Source organism: Octopus bimaculoides, chromosome 12, assembly GCF_046866305.1.
Source record: "Octopus bimaculoides isolate indiv1 chromosome 12, ASM4686630v1, whole genome shotgun sequence".
Taxonomy (NCBI): Eukaryota; Metazoa; Mollusca; class Cephalopoda; order Octopoda; family Octopodidae; genus Octopus; species Octopus bimaculoides.
In genome coordinates, this window is record NC_142939.1 from 55,596,163 (window position 1) to 55,601,859 (window position 5,697).

Genomic DNA, 5,697 nt, shown 5'->3' on the forward strand with positions numbered 1-5,697 from the left:
CGTAGCTAAGTGGTTAGAGTGTTAGGTTCAGAATCGTCAGGTTCTGGGTTCAATTCGCAGACCTGTTGCACGTTGTGCCTAAAATATGAATAAATGTGGTCAAAGTGTAACAACAGGATAAATAGTTATTGTAAACTAATGAAGATGAGAAGTTATTTTCGATCAATTAGATTTTTATTGTTAAAAGTTGTATCGGACGCGACGGTCCAATAGGGAAGCAACAGGTAGAGCGATGGGAAGCTGTTTAAATGCAGTGATCTGTTTGAGGATAGACTCCATCCACCGCTATCTGCCTCTCTCTATATATATAACTGCCTCCTCTGTCCATCTCTCTATCTACCTTTCCCTTCAGCTAACATTTTAACCACGTAATCAATATTCCTTTAGCACATCTTTAGCACGTCTCTCTTCTTTTTCTCTTGTCGTCTTTTTCTCCAGTTCTTCGCCTCTACCTTCAGCTGACCACGTAACAATTTGGCCTAAGTGTATCAATATCAATTACCTTACTCAACTTCTTCCTCTCATCTTTCTTCACTCCCCCTCTCTCACACACTCCACTTGGGCGAACGAACAAGCAGATTATTATATAGATGATACATATATGTTGTTGTTGGCACTCCGTCGCGGGTTCCAGTTGATCCGATCTACGGAACAGCCTGCTCGTGAAATTAACGTGCAAGTGGCTGAGCACTCCACAGACACGTGTACCCTTAACGTAGTTCTCGGGGATATTCAGCGTGACACAGTGTGACAAGGCTAACCCTTTGAAATACAGGTACAACAGAAACAGGAAGAAAGAGTGAGAGAAAGCTGTGGTGAAAAAGTACAGCAGGGTTCGCCACCATCTCCTGCCGGAGCCTCGTGGAGGTTTAGGTGTTTTCGCTCAATAAACACTCACAACGCCCGGTCTGGGAATCGAAACTGCGATCCTATGACCACGAGTCCGCTGCCCTAACCACTGGGCCATTGTGCCTCCACGATACATATATATATATATATATATATATATATATATATATAACATATATAATATAGATATAATGCAAAAAACAACCTGTGACTCGGTACTAGTCTGTGGCCCAGTACTGATTCACGGCCTGATGATTGGGGACCCCTTTGGACTGATAGCCATCAACAACCATAATCATCTATTCTCTTGCTGATGCCATCAAGTACTTTTGTGATCTTCAATGGTTAACTTTTTGCTGACGTCAGTCAGTTCTTCTTCCCCAAAAAGATATTTTCAGTTTCTTCTTGATGTCAGCACTCAATTTGAAAGATCCAGCCGTTGTTTACCAACTGTTTCCTAAATGTAAATAACGAATCCCGAGTTCAAATTTTGGATAGCCACCTGTTACAGTTAATTCTCCGTTCACCACTTGCAGAGAATTGGCTATGTAACAACGAAGAAATCAGAATACAACTGGAGCGTAATGTGCTAAGTGATTCCACAGGGAAATATGGCAGATAAACAGCGAATGATATGAGAATAGTAAAACGGTTTTTAATGCGCACACGAAAAGACGTACATCAAAAAGCGGATGAGGTGCAAAACCAGAAATATGCATCTTTGGTACCAGGTGAAAGAGCTGCTGTATACGTGAATGTGCAATTGGTGTGTGTGCGTGTTTCTATGTGAAATAGTCGTAGCCGGTTTACGTATGTGTGTGGGTGCATATTCAAGTGATTCTCAATATTTTGCAGTGTACATTCAAGCGAGTCGCAATGTGGCCAGCTATGTCAACCAAAGTTCACTGAACGGAGCTGAGGAGAAAAACTGCCATTTGAAATTCATGGTATTACTGGAAATATTTCTGTATGTGCCAGTAGTTTAGTAGATACTTTGAAAGAAGTGCAGATTATGTCAAGTGCAGTGATTATAAGTAATTGTGGATGAAACAAGAACAAACTGCAAACAGACAACATGTTGAATGTGTTGAGCTGAGTAAACTCTTTCTGCGTATATCGTAACAAGACCTAGTTTGTGTAGATGAAAGGTGATGAACGACTGACAGAAAACAGCACAGAAAGCAGAGTTTGTGTTCCTGATTGAAATGCGAGGAGAATATGGCAGGCAGTGTTGACAAAATTTGTCGTGTTAGGTTGTACAGAGAGTTCGACAGCAGATGAAAACTGAGATAGTATAATATGAATTGCTGCTAGATACAATATCCGTCAGAAACGATGTCGGAAATTATGGCTTAAGGTTGGTAGAGATATGGAAACAACCATAGAAGGCACAAACGTTAGGATGCATGTGAAGTGTTGAATGTATGCAAGCTTGAAGGTTTCAACGCTGTTTAAATTTAAAATAAAAATTCAGAAAAGGTCAAATGCTCAAAGAAAAAACGAAAAACAAGAACAAATTATGTCATGTGAGTGCATTATAAGTGGTATGTAAACAAAAGGACACCATCAAAACAGTATAGGTATATGAATAGAATACCAACTGCATGAGGATCTGCAGTTTATGAAAGAAGTACAGAAGGAGAAATTCAGAAAGTTAAATATTGTTATCTTGCGAGATTTAAGAATGTGTCACTACAAGGCTGACATTGACTAGTTTGCAGGGCGAAAACTATTGCCAACAAAGTGAAATAAAAAGCCAGCTGGCGTGAGCTTTACAAATGTGGAGTATGTAAGTAAATACACAAAATAAAATACACATAAAAGGCAGAAAGAATACGCTAATATTCATGTTGGTGTGTGTGCTGAATAAAATAGTTGTGTTCCTGTAAAAACATATGTGAATGCGCGCGCAAACTAAACAAAAATGAAAATTATAACGAAAAAAAAAACGTACGCAATGTAAACGAATGAAAGAAAAAGGAAAATGAACTGTCCATTTGGACATTTGGACATAGTATGTTGCTGGCGAATTGGAAAATTGTATGGGGATGCAAAAAGTTTATGTAGAGTCCATAGAGTCCATATATAAAGGTTCTTGCATAGAAACGATGAGTAAAAGACCGATTCTGTATCTCTGGACGAGAGATGCAGATAGCGCGTTTGTGTTCAAGGTGTTTTTCATGTCGGACTTACATATTTTTGGTTTTTCATGTCGGACTTACATATTTTTGGTTTTTCATGTCGGACTTACATATTTTGTGACGTAATTCTGGAGTTGCGAGGCTGCGTTGTGGTTTGTAGTTGGCTATATATTTGTTCTCCGTTGAATAACCAGTGTAAGACGGAAACAGGGCAGCGTAGTTCTTTTCTTGTGAGGTCTCTAATTTAACTTATGAATACTACGCTCGCATTTATTTATATTTAAATGAGAAGAATGGCGATAGCAGTTTTGTATCTAATGGCGGTAGGTAGTTTCACTACATATATATATATATATATATATAAAGATAGTGAATGAATGCAAGTGTCATCTGCAATAGTGTAGTTTGTAAGTTAGTAAAACGGACAAGTTTGGTTGTCAATTAAAATATCTTTTGAGCCCTCCGTTACATTTGACCTTATGGATTACACGACACTGAAAGGTGTGCACAGACATATAGGCAGGGTAGTTGATAGAGGTTCGGTTTTCATGGGTTCCGCAAATGAGATTTGAACCCAGCACAAAAAAAAAAAAAAAAAAGGGCATGGTCTGTCACGAACTGTGCACGCAAAAAGGTCACTGAGATTCACCTTCTGGATCGCAACGTTTTTTTAAAAATCTCTCTCGGGACTTGCACACACACATACTCGTATATACACACACCTTCACACATACTCATACACATACACAGCCACACCCACATAAAGGTCCCCCCCCCCCCACACACACACACTCATACGCAAATATACATACATACACTAACACATTCATACTCATGAAAACGCACACCCACAAACACATACATGCAAATAACCTTACCAACGCACTCGCACACTTGTCATCTCGCTCCCCACACCCAACCACATACCACACACACACCCGCGTGCTTACACACTCGCACACATGTACACACATCCACGCACACACGCGCGCTATCGCACACATACATACACCCACATGCCTTCACATCCATACGTACACAGACACGCACACACATTCATACGCACATATATATATATATATATATACGCCCACACACGTACACGCGCACACGCTCAAACTCACACGCATGGCTACACAAACACACACACGCCCCACCTCGCCACCTCTCTCTCACGCACACACACGCATGGACGCACATACATATACTTCCACACACTCCCATGTACATATATACACGCATATATATATAGAGAGAGAGAGACACCCACCCACACATGCACCCATAAGCACACGCACACACACACACACACACACATTCCCACTCCGTCATACGCACACATGCAAACACACTTACACACACACCAACACACTTTTCATCACCTTCAGCTGTCGCCACTGACCTGTTCGGACGCAAACACTAACACACACGCACATACAAACACACATATACGGACCATCTTTACACTCTCCTGTCCCAAAAAACCACCTTGTCTATATCTTTCAACTTCCGGTCACTTACTCTTTTACTTGTTTCAGTCTTTTGACTGTGGTCATGCTGGAGCAAACCTTTAGTCGAGCAAATCGACCCCAGGACTTATTCTTTGTAAGCCTAGTACGTATTCTATCGGTCGCTTTTGCCAAACCACTAAGTTACGGGGATGTAAACACACCAGCATCGGTTGTCAAGCGATGTTAGGGGGGACAAACACAGACACACAAACACATACATTCATATATATATATATATATATATATACATATAGACGACGGGCTTCTTTCAGTTTCCGTCTACCAAATCCACTCACAAGGCTATAGTAGAAGACACTTGCCCAAGGTGCCACGCAGTAGGACTAAACCCAGAACCATGTGGTTTGTAAGCAAACTACAAGAGGGGAGTTATGGAACCATTGTAGATTTCCGATATAGTGGATATATAGTTGTTAAAGAGGACAACAAACGTTGAGGCAAGACAAATATCTCAAGTCATATATGTTATTATTAATGGAAAAATCCAAAGTTTTACAGCTGTTTCTGTGATATCCCCAAGTATGGGATATTCCGTCATCACAGACAAATAGGGAAAATGTGAAGAGTATAGATTAATGACATGGTGACATAGAGGACAGGAGAAAAGAAATAAAGAAATGAAGGAAAAGAAGAAAGAAAAAGAAAAGAAAAAAATGCTCTTTTTCTTCATTGTACTCTTTCACCCCAACTTCCTCTCACTCTTTCTTCCTGTTTCTTGAGTAACACTGCAATGGACTGGCATCCTGTCCAGCTGGGGGGGGGGGGGGAACACATGCACCATAGAAACCGGGAAACTGGGCCCATGAGCCTGGCTAGGCTTTAAAAGGGTGCATAAATAATAAAAAAATATATATATATATATACATAAACAATTGACTCTGTATAGTTTTTTTTATTTTTGTACACACAGACACACACACATATATATGAAAAATTCATGAACCTTGGTTCTTTTCTCTAAAACCATATATATATATATATATATATACTTTATTTAAAAGCAGCAGAAATATAACAAAAAAACCGTTACTCTGAGTTTCACGTTCCCTTTCATCAGACAGTTTTGTAACTGTCCGATGAACTGGATGTAACTGTCCGATGAACGGGAACATGAAACTCAGAGTAACGGTTTTTTTGTTATATTTCTGCTGCTTTTAAATAAAGCATATTACTCTACC

General features: G+C 39.8%; 1 long non-coding RNA gene across 1 annotated transcript in view; it reads right to left on the minus strand.

The window, feature by feature from the left end:
* The window catches only part of LOC149133099 (uncharacterized), a 12,278-nt gene extending 7,491 nt beyond the window's left edge, over window positions 1–4,787 (minus strand). The window contains exon 1 of the long non-coding RNA XR_016243848.1: window positions 1–4,787. This exon is cut by the window's left edge and continues 1,001 nt beyond it. This is a non-coding gene — a long non-coding RNA (uncharacterized LOC149133099).
* Window positions 4,788–5,697: the final 910 nt, after the last annotated feature.